This window comes from Canis lupus, chromosome 9, assembly GCF_048164855.1.
Source record: "Canis lupus baileyi chromosome 9, mCanLup2.hap1, whole genome shotgun sequence".
In the NCBI taxonomy this organism is placed as follows: Eukaryota; Metazoa; Chordata; class Mammalia; order Carnivora; family Canidae; genus Canis; species Canis lupus.
Genome location: NC_132846.1, coordinates 34,663,397 through 34,677,211, shown reverse-complemented (window position 1 = coordinate 34,677,211; position 13,815 = coordinate 34,663,397). Strand labels below are relative to the sequence as shown.

General features: G+C 35.9%; 1 protein-coding gene and 1 long non-coding RNA gene across 3 annotated transcripts in view; one reads left to right on the top strand and one right to left on the bottom strand.

Moving 5' to 3' along the window:
* Positions 1 to 13,815, top strand: part of SLC35F4 (solute carrier family 35 member F4) — a 226,612-nt gene that overhangs the window by 110,184 nt on the left and 102,613 nt on the right. The window lies entirely within an intron of this gene.
* Positions 1 to 13,815, bottom strand: part of LOC140639407 (uncharacterized) — a 69,450-nt gene that overhangs the window by 48,713 nt on the left and 6,922 nt on the right. The window contains exons 2-3 of one of the 2 annotated variants that reach the window (XR_012036140.1): positions 10,312 to 10,395; positions 7,741 to 7,871 (exon numbers count right to left, since the gene is read on the bottom strand). This is a non-coding gene — a long non-coding RNA (uncharacterized lncRNA). Of the gene's footprint in view, positions 1 to 7,740; positions 7,872 to 10,311; positions 10,396 to 13,815 lie in introns of those variants that run through there. The other variant, XR_012036141.1, reaches the window with a different exon arrangement.

The following is a 13,815-nucleotide window of genomic DNA, read 5'->3' as shown; positions in this document are numbered from 1 at the left end:
AGTTCAGAAGTAAAATAAGCAAAGAAAGTAATTAAATATGGGACATCCATCCTCTTCCCCTCCTTTCTCCCAGGGCTGGGGGAATGAAGAAAACAGCCAGGTACTATTACAAGCTTGGTAATGAGACATCACATGGAAAAATACTGTGTGTAAGAAATCAACTTGGTAATGTCAATACTTCAAAAAACTTTAGGTTAATATTAACTTGAGCTAGTAGCTAATGTGTTAGATTTGAGTCTTTTAATTGCACAATTTTACCTCTAACTAGTAGCATATTTCTCTAGACTTCATTTAATGATGAGTAATATACTAACACTAAACTAAAGCAAAGGGATGTGAATCCCTAATTTGACGTGACCTTCAGGATAAAGCTGGGCTCAGTGAAAGCAATTTCGTATCAAGTAGACAACTGATACTGCCCCCTGTTACAGTGGTGATTTCGCTTCAAGATAAATAGGCTCAGAACCTTGGAACTCCATGGCAGAGACACAGCCTGAGAAGGAGGCAGATTCCTCTTGGAAAGTGCAATGAGAAATGGTAGACGCTGGTTTATACCCCTTCCTGTGCTTTACAGGACTTTTGCACTCAAGATAGGAAGGAAGAGCTGCAGCCCTCCAATATGCAATAGGAGACAGTTGACAGTGATCCAAGATCTAGGATGGAACCTCCATCTGCTGTGCTGTTACCTGTTTCTGTAAGTGAATTCCAGAGTGAGAAACCTGGATTCCTGTTTAAAATTAGAAGCAAACACAGTATATTTCTGGCATGCTTTCTTTGGTATTATGGAGAATAAGTGCAAAACAGTTTTTAAACTCTGACTTACTTCTTTGCAGGCTGTAAGTTAATTGGATAAGTGTTTTCCAATAGTCCTAGAATGGCTCTGGGGTACACTGAATTTATTTGATCTCGTAGTATTGCTGCATACAGCTTAATTTTCTTCACTTGTGTTTGATGAATCTATGCCTTTTTGCACCTTGATTTAGGCCTCCTGGTGTATGTATGTGCATGTACCTCTGTGCCCCCTTTCTGTGGCTTCTTCTTGATTATGATTATAGATATTCCTGACCTAGTCTTGCAGAAAAGCTCATAGTGTATCATAATCAAACAGTGCTTCCTTAAACATTGTGTTAATCCCAGAAGATAGACTTTTGTAACAGTACCATATTAAATTTCCATTTTTGTACACCAAAACAATCCAATATTGAAAATTTCATATGATTTTACCCTTAGTTTAACTCAGTGGTTCTTACCCAGTTTTTGTTTCACCTGATAGATGATGTTCTCACATCCCAGGCCTGTCTTTATCTTGTGCTCCCTTGTCTCAGGAAGTGGCATCATCATCCATCCAACTACCCAAGCCTGATAACTGGGAGTTTTCAGAACTCTACCTTCTCCTTCATTCTCCATATCCCACCTATTTCCAAGTCAAACGATTTTTCCCCTCAATACCTTTGAATTCAAATACTTCTCCCTGTCATGACCACTTTCTTGCTTCAAACAAGTGTCATCCTTGGCCTGGGCTAAATACACCAGCCTCCAAACCAGTCTCCCCACATCTGTTCCTGTCCTCATTGATCCAGATAGAGCTTTTCAAAATCTGGTAGTGACTCTCTCCTTCATAAAGCCCTTCAATAGCTTTCCATTGGTATTAAGATAAAATCTACACTCTTAATTTAGTTACAGATCCTGCATTACCTAGCCCACTTCTACACCCTCATCTTGTACTCATTCTTACTATAGCCACACTGGCCTATTTCAATTCTATGAATATGTGATCTTCTTTTCCATCTCTTGATCTTTGCACATTATTTTCCATTTCTCCTACCCCACTTATCTAGCTAATACCAATCTTCCACGGCTCTGCTTAAGCTTTGCTCCCCCAGAGAAATATTCCTTGACCACCTGGGATAAGTTGAGTCCACTGTCATATTGTCAAATAGCATCTGAATCTCTTCACTACAGTCCTCATACTAATGAACTTAGTCAAAATTGTCTTTACCATCACATTCTGAAATACTTAAAGGCAGAGACTATTTCTATCTTGTTTATTGCTGTATCCTCTGTGCTTGGCACAGGGTCTGGCACATGGCAGACTTCCAACAACATTTATTAAATGAAAAAAAAATGATGCTTTCATGAATACTTCCAGCTTTTGAAATAAGATTCTTAGCTTTTTTTTCTACAAAATTCCCATTGCCCTATTGGTAATTACTTTTTTATTTTATTTTATTTTATTTTATTTTATTTATTTTATTTTATTTTATTTTATTTTATTTTATTTTATTTTATTTATTTATTTTATTTTATTAAGTAGACTGTACTCCCAGTGTGGTGCCCAATGTGGGGCTTGAAATCACAACCCTGAAATCAAGACCTGAGCTGAGATCAAGAATTGGATGCTTAACTGACTGCATCACCCAGGTGCCCCCTCTCTCATTTTAAGGACAAGACTAGAATTTAAGCTAGGATAGTGATATTTTTGACAAAGCTTGAATCTTTCCTTAAATTTTTATATAGATAGCCATAGAGGGGCACCTGGGTGGCTCAGTCAGCTAAGTGCCCAACTCTTGGTCTCAGCTCAGGTCTCAATATTACAGTCATAAGTTCAAGCCCTGCACTGGGCTCCATGGTGGGGGTGGAACCTATCTATTTTATATAGATATAAAAATATCTATATCCATATATATATATGCATATATATATATATATATATATATATATGAGAGAGAGAGAGAGAGAGAGAGAGAGAGAGATGGATAGATAGATAGATGATAGCCATACACATACTATCTATAACACATACATATAGTTTTTATCAGGAACCAATTATTGTGGCAGAGCTCATGGTAGATTCAGCACTGTGTTGAGGATGACTTTGTAGTTGAAAACAGTGTAATCTATCTAGAACAGCTCAGCTGTGAAGCCTAAAGACTCATTGCAACAGGCACATCAAGTTGTAGAGATGATTTCCTTAGTTAAAAGTACCTTCATTGCTGGAAATGGAGCCATAGGTGTGTCAGCCATATTTGTGTGGCCCCAGCACAATGATCTTTATGTTTGAGGTAGGAGCTGGAGAGTGAGGTGGAAGAGATGAAACATGAAGTTGAAGGCAGCCCTGCTAACTTCTGGTTGGGGAGAAAAGCCTGACTTCAGGGAAATATCTAGATAAGAACATAAGACAGTGTTTTAGTTAATGGATTTAACTCAAGTTAAACTATTTAACTCAAGTTAAGTGTAATAAACTATTTTCAAAGGTGTTGGATGGTGTAACGGGGATTAGCAAGAGGTGGTGAAGACTCTGGAGACAGAATCTAGTCTGTTGGCTTGAAGAGGCAAAGGGTTAGGGAATGGTGTCACCCAAACCCTAAGAGAGCTGGGGCCATGGGGGTGGCCCACTCAGCAAGAGTAGCAGCTGTGGAGGAGCACAGTTGTTTCCCTCCCTTACTGGAGCTTCCCATTGTCCAGATCAGTCAGGATTCAGCAAGGGAGGTATCCCACATGATAGAGGTCTGCTTTTTGGAATCCTCAGTAGAGTGGAGAAAGACAGAGAATAGATCTAGGTGGGGTGGGGTCAAACAAAGAAACAGCACCATAATATATAACTGGTGCTGGATTTTATAATTATTGTATGTGTACAATTAGTATTTCTTTTTGTGCTGAATAAATGAATTATGGATTTACCATATCTTCTAGTTCCTGATCTTTTTATCCAATGATTAAGTAAAAGAAAAATTATTTTTTTTATCCCATATGTACTCCATATGTACTGTTAGGTTGAATTCCAGTAGTTTTTTTCTTTGTAAATTAGTTTTTGGTACTAAATAGCTAACATTTATTGATCCTATCTTAGTGCCAGATACTGTTCGAAGTCCTTTACATACATTAATTCATTTAATTCTCAGAACAATTTTATGAGCTAGCTATGATACTGCCTAATTAGTAGGCAATGCAGAACTGTATCTTATTCTTTATTCTTATTCTTGTTGCTGCTGAGATAGTGCTAGGACCTTCTCTTGTTGCTGTAGAGGCCGCTGCTGCCCACCCTCCTTGGGAGTAGGTACTGGTTGGCCCTGAGCACTTCTCAGGTCTACTCTACTGCAAGAAGCCCAGCTGAGCAATTTGTATGCAGAGTGAGCTTCTGCTGGAGTATTCCTAGGTAGGGAGTGACTGCAGGGTAGGTGCTCTCTCTCATATATCATCAATAGTAAAAAAAAAAAAAACATTTTGGCTGACTTCCTAGGTACATGCACACAAACCCACAGAGTGAGCCCTTGCCTTGCACAGAGGCCTAAGTTTATATGTAAGGGGAGTATATCTAGCTACTGATCTAGTCATCATGTCTCACCTTGGCTTTCCCATACTTCTTTCTCCTTTATTTGTTCTTCTTGGTCCTCTGCAACTACAGCAAAAAGAGCCAGTGAAGAACACCCTTTCTTGTCTGGGGAGTGAATCATATTGTATCTTGTTAGGGTACATGAAGACAGTAGCCATAGAGTCCTTAAGAAGGGTGGCCCATCCAGCCCTGTGGGCCAGGATACCTCCTGATATTCTGTGACAATCTTTGTGACTCTGATCATTTTTCTGGGGTGATCATCCCCAGCCTTCATCAGAATCACTGATCTTGCCATTGACTCTTATTGTATGTGTGAGAGAGGCGGAGCCATAAAAGTCAAGGTCCCACATAAATTTTATCAGAACTAGGACTACAACAGCCAACTCCTAGTTCAGAGGTTTCCATACACTGGCCTGTCTTTCCACATAGGAAAGCTCAGAGTGCTGGTTGAGATGTCAAACTTGCTGCCAACCTTGCTGTAGTCCTGAGACGTTAGAACCCGTGTTCAAAGTCATACAATGAAATCTTGGATCCCTATATTTCTTCACATAAAAAAAAAAATTGTTTTGAACTCTGCAGTTCTAAGTCCTATGTGGTAGAGAAAAGGTGAGGAGAAATATTTCAGGTCCTACTCTTTAGACCTTGGGTGATGGCAACAGAAAGTTCCAGCAGGGAGCCCCAAGAATCTTTGGGAGTCTGTGGTTCACTGCATCATACTTATGATCCATTTTTCAGAGAACAAGACACAGCCTGTCCTTTTGAAGAAAGAAATGAACCCTTTGAAGCACTTGTTTGAAAAAAAAAAAAAAGAGTATGAAAATGATTTGAAAAGGTATCTTGATATTTTCAGCTTCTTAGAGCAATTCTCTTTAAAATAGATGGCAAAGAGTTTGCGGAGTAGTTTTTGATTCTAATGCTTATAAGTAAAAAGGAGTACGAGAGTAGCTCGTCTATGCTAAGTTTAACATCCGTGGGAATGAGAACTGTTTAAGGAAGGCATTGTGCACTGATTCAATCCTTAATTGTATGGGGAGTAATTATCTGGCATTGGCTTCATTCTATTCATGATGGCTTACCTCTCCCACTGCGTACCTGTTGGCAACAGCTACTGCCATTAGCCTTTTGGACAGAGCAGATAATGAGAGGGACAAGGGGACTATTCATACCTGCCTGGTCACTTGTGAGTAGTTTATCTGTGGATTGCCCTCAGCTAACTTAGTCATGCCCTGTGCCACTCGTTGTTTGTACTTGTCAACTTGCAAATTGTCACTTGTATAGGGTTAAGTAGTAAAGGACGCTGATTTTTTTTTTTTTTTTTTTAAGGACGCTGATTTAACTTAATTTGCCACCTACAGTATTATCTAATGTGATGGGGAAGGAGAAAGGGAACAGATAGTCACACATCTTCTATGTATCAATTACTGTGCTTGCATTTGCTCTCATTACTTCTCCATGAAGATGATGCTATTAGCCCCATTTTACAGATGAGGAAAATGGTACTCAGAGAGGGTTAGGTAGCTAGTTGGTGGCAAAACCAAGGTTAGAATTGGTCTATTTCATTCCAAAGTTCTAGTTTTTTTTTTTTTTTCCTCTGCTGTGCCATCTGACTCAACAGAACAGCTGGTGGTTCATTTTAGATCTGTGTGTGCAAGGTCAATATAAACTGCAGCTTGATATAGAGAATGTACGTGTATGTGTGAATGTATTTTTTAAAAAAAATAAAGGCAATGTATCTTAACAATCTACAGAAAAGATAGGACTAGAACTCAGAAAGTCATCATCCTCATGGGTTGTGGTCACTGTCCACTGCCTTTATTTTATAGCCTACAGCAGCTTACCATGGTCTCATGCCCGATCTACTCATCCATAAAATGGGGATTAGACTGAACCAGTCATGGAACATCGTGCAGATAAAGTGGCTAATAATAGAAAAGCATTTTGAAAAGAAAGTGTTCTGTTGGTGCTATATTTTGCTGGTCTAGAACAAAGTAGTTTTGAAATCTCTTTTAGTCTTAAGATGTTTAAGTTGGGAGAAGTGTTGACATTACAGTTTTTACTGTTACTGCTAATGCACACTCTTATGAAAGAAGCAGAGCACAAACATTTTGATAAACTGTCATTACTAACTGTAGAATGAGATCTTTTATTCAACTAAATTAAAGATGCCAAAAGTTATATGAATTTTTCACATGAAGACCTGTCATAAGGGAGGACATGTCTAGTCATAACTGCTAACAGAATATTATTTAAAACAGAAGGAAGTAAAGTGAATGGAACAGGCTCGGGTTTGATACCAGTTGTCTTTTAAGCATCCTGTTTTCCAGATAAACTACCTTCTAATTAATCCCATGAACACAGATTTGTCTTTCGTGAGGTGGCTGTTGTCTATTTGGTGTCCTTCACATTCCTGAATATTGAAGATACAGTAAATTATTCTGTGCAATTGAAACTTTAATTTTATATAAAAATCCCACAGAACCTGGACTCAGAGAAAAGCTAACTTTGGGGTATAGATTATATTTTAGAAGAATTTATAATTTTTGTTAAAGAGAGCTTTCTTAGTGACGAAAACTCTGTGAACCTCATTTTTCTGGTTCTCTGGGTCGAAAGTGGATCAGCTTGTTCTCTATCAGTTGGTTAACTTACTGTAAGAAAATAGAATTTCTTCAATTTTTTCCCCCAAATAGGGATACCTTTGAGTTCTGCTATGGTTTTCTTGAGGTAGGATGGCTTCCCTGGAGTGATTTCTCTCTTAGTTTGATGAAATTTATCCTATGGCAAGTCTTGATTTGTAAGAATGGCTCAAGCTGTTTACCTTTAAGGCTTGGTTAAATATGTGAGGGTGTCTGTGCTGGGTTCCATGAGCCACATTTTTCTAGCTGAGATGAAGAGATCCTTGGGTTTGGTTGTATTTACTTGCTGACCAGAATTTTCTTGAACATTTGCTATTCATGTTGGGAAATGGGGTTTAATGTGGAAAAAGTATATAAAATTTTGAAGACTTCTTCATGTCTCATTCTGTACCTCCCTAAATACGGCCATTTAGAATTTCAGTACTAAAACAAGAAAGACATTCTCAAATCCTCCATTTTTTGTTCTATGAATCAATGGAACTTTTTCATCAGAAAGCTAGGTATTCATGGCTAGAAATAACATCCCTATTTATGTATATATATATATTTATGTATATACATAAGAGAAGGGAGCACTTTCCAATTCATTATATAATAATATAAAATAAAGAGGAATACAAAGAAATTTATATTTCTAGGCAGTCTATATGCCATTAAACATTTTCCTTTAAAAAAAGGTCTATATAATCTATATCCACAGAAGATGGATTTACATCTTACTTAAGAGCTATAAATGCCTGAAGGACAATTTTCCTTAATCAGTTCATTGATTTTCTAGCTTTAATTAATACAATTTTAAAACCTGTTCAGTGGAGCAGCACAATCTCTTTTGTATTTTTGTTTGGCATCTGTTGTCATCCTTCTGGAATTCACTTGTAGAAGTAACATGTTCATGCTCTGAGGTCCTGGAATGAAATAGTTTGTCTCTGTAGCTCTTTGAAATTTAACCTGTGAAGTTGTCTTCTAATACTGTTATCTACACAAACCTCAAAAAAATTATTGTGGAAGATTTTGGAAAATAGTTTCTGAACCATTTGTATACTTTGTTGCATAATGGTGGGTTGTTCAATGAATTAAAAAACAAAACCAAAAACCTTTTCTGAGACTTGTGCAAAAGCATCAGAAACTTTTTAACAAATATGCCCATTCTTCAAAAGAGCAATCACATTTCTGTGAATTCATTCTAAGGACGGAAATAATCATCCAAATGCCTGTTACTAGGGTATGAGCTAAATAAACTGTGGTGCATCCTTCCACTGGAACCATTGCAGGGGAAAGCAATGAGAGAAAACAGCAAGCACTTACATAATGCTAATAAGGTGCCAGGTGCAGTTTAAGTAGTCTGTTTGTATTAATTCAAATAATTCTTTTCATTCCTATGAGGTAAATGCTATTATCATCATCTCCATTTTATATGTGAAGAACTGAGGCACAGAAAATTTAAGGACCTTGCCAAAGGTCACAGAGCAAGTACATAGTGAAACCTGGGTTTGAACCCGACCAGTGTAGTTTAAGAGCTCATGTCTCACCCACTAATTCATGAGGCTTTACATAGATAAAGTAGATTACAAAGTGTCTGTATGGCATGATTCTACTCTGTGTGTCTATATATACACATACGCATACACAGGTATATATACATAAATGTGTGTTTATGTATATATGGGAGTATAATGAAAGAAATTGAAAAATACATATCGAACTATTAACTTCTTCTGAGCAATGGATATTTTATCAATTTTGTTTTTGCTTATATGAATATTCTAAATGTTCTCTAATGACCAATTCAGGGCATTAAATAAATCTTAACAAATTTTTTAAAAATTGAAATCATGCTAAGTATATTCTTTGAACGTAAATGAATTAAACTTTAATTATAGAAATACATTTGAAAATTCCTAAATATTTGGAATTAAACAACACACTTCTAAATTATAGATGGGTCAAAGAGAAAATCACAGAGGAAACTAGGAATATTGAATTAAATGAAAATAAAAACAATGTATAAAAATTTGTGGGATGGAGGTGCTTAGGTGGCTCAGTTGGTTAAGCATCTTCCTTTGGCTCAGGTCATGATCCCAACATCCTGGGATAAGATTGGAACCCCATGTGGGGCTCCCTGCTCAGTGGGGAGTCTGCTTCTCCCTCTGCCCTTCCTCTTCCCCGCCCCGCCGCTTATGTTCTCTCTCTCACATGTGCATACTCTCTCTCCCAAATAAATAAATGAATCTATAACCCCACTCAGAGGGGAATTGTTATTAAATACTTATATTAGAAAACAATAAAGGTCTCAAATCAATGATCTAAATTTCCATCTTAAGAAACTTAAAAAAAAGAGAGAGCAAATTCAAAGCAATTATTAAAAGGTAATAATAAAAGTAAGAAATGAAATTGAAAACAGTAAAACAGGGCAGCCCGGGTGGCTCAGGGGTTTAGCACCACCTTCAGCCCAAGGTGTGATCCTGGAGATCAGGGATCCAGTCCCATGTCAGGGACTTGACAGGCTTCCTGCATGGAGCCTGCTTTCTCCCTCTGCCTGTGTCTCTGCCTCTCTCTCTGTGTCTCTCATGAATAAATAAATAAAATCTTAAAAAAAAGAAAACAGTAAAACATTAGAAGAAATCAATGCAACCAAAGATTCGTTCTCTGAAAATATCAGTAAAACTGATAAATCTCTGGCCAGACTGACCAAGAATAAAGAAGACATAAATTTTCAATATCAGGAATGGAAAAGAGGACATTGCTCTAGATCCTTGAGACAATAAACAAATAATAAGAAATATCATAAACTAGTTTATGCCCATAAATTTGATTAGATGAAATGGACAAGTTCTTGGAAAGATATGAACTGTCAGAGCTCACAGAGGAAGAAATTAAAAAATGTGAATTGCTTTATATATGTATATTAAAGGAATTGAATTCATAGTTGAAAACTTTCTAGACCCAGAAGACTTCATTGGTGAAATCTACTAATTACTTAAGAAATAAATAATACTAATTTTATACAATCTTTTTCAGAAAGTAGAAGAGAAAGAAACACTTTCCAATTCATTCTATAAAGCCAGCATCGTTTTTGACATTAAAAAAAAATTACAAACCAATATCATTAGCCACTAGGGAAATATAAATTAAGATGACATTGAAAGTCCTCCACTACGTACCTATTTACAATAAAGTAAGGAAAAAAAACCCACACACAATTGATAATACCAATTGCTGATGAGGATGTGGAGCAACTGGAATTCTCATATGTTGCTGATAAGAATACAAAATGATGCAAATTTGAAAAGTTGTTTGGCAGCTATCTCACCCCTCTAAATTTACCCAAGAAATGTGAAAACTTACATTCACTCAAAATCTTGTACATGAATGTTTATGGTAGCTTTATTCAGAATTGCAAAAAACTGGAAACGTCCCAATGCCCTCTACCTGGTAAATGGAAAAACAAATGGTGTTACATCATACAGTGAAATGCTACTTAGCAATAAAAATAAATGAACTACTAAGTCATGCAACAACATGCATGAGTTTCGTATGCTTTCTGCTAAGTGAAAGAAGGCAGAGACAAATGGCTAAATACTATACGAGTTCATTTTTATGACTTTTGAGTTATATTATAGGGACAGAAAGAAAATCACTGGTTTCCAGGAATTAAGGGTCAAGGAGGGTTTACTACAAAATGGGCACCAAAAATTCAGAAAGTCATGAAACTGTTCTATATTTTTATTATGTCAAACTGGTATTGAATTTTATCCTTTAACCTTGTAACCAGAAACTTTGCTGAATTCTCATTAATTTTCATTGTTTGTAGATTCTTTGGGATATTCTATGGCACTCACAAGTAAGGATATTTTGTTTCTTTCTTTCCAATGCTTATTCTTCTCATTAATTTCCTTATCTTATTTCTTTGAATAGAACCAACAGTTTAGTGTTAAAGTGTAAGAGTGATAGACACCATCCTTCATTCTTGACTTTAATGGAAATGTTCTCAGAGTTTCACAATTAAGCTGGTAATTGGTAGTTTTTCATATAAACCCTTATGGAGTTAAGGAAGTCCTTTTGTTCCTTGTCATCTAAGAATTTTAAAAAATTATTGTAAATGAGCAATTAATTTTAATGAATAATTTTTGTATCTGTTGAGATCATTGTTATTACAAATAGTAATGATATATTAAATTCTTTGATTAAATTTTCTAGATAAATTTAAAACTTTTGCATGCATATTTAAAAATAATAATTAGGTAGAAAAAAATAAAATGATAATTGGGTGAAATAAAGAGGAAAGAACCAAAGCAAATCACTACAAGAAATATGAAATAAGAAAGGAAGACAGCAAGAGAGGAAGAGAGGAACAAAACAACTGCAAAACAGTAAACAATAAAGTGGCAATAGGTAACTCTTCACCTACCAATAATTACTTTAAATGTAAATGCAAATGTAAATGTAAACTCCCCAGTCAAAAGGCATACAGCGGCTGAATAGATAAGCAAACAACATTCAGTCATATATTGTCTATAAATGACTCACTTTAAATTTAAGAACACAATAGGCTGAAAGTGAAGGGATGGAAAAAGATATTCTGTGAAAATGATAAGCAAAAGAAACCAGGGGTGGCTGAACTTATATCAGACAAAATAGACTTTATGTAAAAAAAAAAAGTCTCTGGAGACAAGGAAGGTCATTTTATAATGATAAAAGAATCAATTCAACAGAGAGAAATAGAAATTATAAATAGATACACACCAAATAACAGAATACCTATTGAAAGATCTAAAGGAAGAAATAGATAGCAATTCAATAATGGTAGGAGACTTCAGTACCCCACTTTTAATAATGAGTAGACCATCTACACAGAAAGTCAATGAAGAAACATCAGACCTGAACAACTCTATAGAATAAATGGATCTAACAGACAGAGCTTTGAACCCAACAGGAAGAGAATACACATTCTTCTCAAGTGTACATGAGACATTCTCTGAGATAGACCACATATTGATTCACAAAACAAAATCTTAACAAATTTAATGAAACAAATAATTCCAAGTATCTTCTCTGACCACAATGGAATCAAATTAAAAATCAACAGCAGTGAGGAAATGAGAAAATTCACAAATATATGGAAACTAAATAACACACTCTTAAAGAATCATTGAATGAAAGAGGAAATTAAAACGGAATTTAAAAACTATTTCAAAACAAATGAAAATAAAACACATACCAAAACTTACGGGATGCAGAAAAAGAGGGAAGTTTATAGCAATAAATGTCTACACAAAAAAATAGGGAGTATCTTTAAAAAAATAGAAAAGATCTGAAATCTATTTTATACCTCAAGGTGTGAGAAAAATGAAATTAAGCCCAAAGTTATCAGGAGGGGAATAATAAAAAGTAGAGCAGAAGTAAATTGAATCAAGAAAATTGGGGGTTGGGATCCCTGGGTGGCTCGGCGGTTTGGCGCCTGCCTTCGGCCCAGAGCGTGGTCCTGGAATCCCGGGATCGAATCCGGCGTCGGGCTCCCGGCATGGAGCCTGCTTCTCCCTCCTCCTGTGTGTCTCTGCCTCTCTCTCTCTGTCTATCATAAATAAATAAATAAATATTAAAAAAAAAAAAGAAAAGAAAATTGGGGGTGCCTGGGTGGTTTAGTTGGTTAAGTGTCGGACTCTTGATTTTGGTTCAGGTCACGGTCTCAGGGTTGTGGGATGGAGCCCTGTGTCAGCTCCATGCTGGGTGAGGACTCTGTTCAGGATTCTCTCCCTATCCTTCTGCCCCTCCCCACCTTAAGGAAAAATAAAACTAAGAGTTGAGTTTTTTACAAAGATAAACAAAATCTGCAAATTCTCTACCAATTAAGAAAAAATTTGAGAAGACTCAAATAAAATCAGATATGAAAGAGGAGACAGTATAATGAATGCCTTAAAATAATATTTATATACATATATATGAGACTATTATAGACAATTATGTTTCAACAGACAATGTGTCAGCAAATTGGATAACCTAGAAGAAATGGATAAATTCCTAGAAATACACAACCTAACAAAATGGAATCAATAAGAAATAGAAAGCCTAAACAGACCAATAATATATATGGAGATAAACCAGTAATCAAAAACCTATCAATAAAGAAAGCCAAGGACCAGATGGCTTCATGGGTAAATTCTACCAAACATTTAAAGAATAATGCCAATTCTTAGACTCTTACAAAAAATATAAGAAGGAACATGCTCAAACTTATTTTATGAGGCCAGCATCACCTTGATACCCAAAGCCATACTAGCAAACTAAATTCAACAGCACTATGGTTAACAATACCATACTGTATACTGAAAGCTGCTAAGAAGGCATCTAAAATGTTCTCAGCATATGAAAAAGGTAACTATGTGAAGTGATAGATATGTTAACTAGCTTGATTTTGGTGATCATTTCATAATGTGTATGTGTATCAAATTACCAAGTTGTACACTTTAAATATATATAATTTTGATTTGTCAGTTATAGTGCAATAAAGCTGAAAAAAGTAAATAAACGTGCTATTGGGATATACTTTTCTCACATTCTTGATTAGTTTACACAAGTTGTCTTTGATTGAGAACCCCAGGTGCATCTGGCTTTAGCTCAGGTCAACACGAGAGAATGAAGGAATTTTTTTTTAAGTTATCCTTGGTTAAGTTACATAAGTCTCACAAAATATGTTGGAGATCTTCCCTTTATTCTACTTTTCTAAACAACTTAAGACAGGCATTATCCATTTTATATATTTTTTAAAAAGATTTATTTATTTATTTTAGAGAGAGAGAGTGCTCACGAGTAGAGGGAGGGGCAGAAGGAGAGAGAGAGAGAGAGAAATCT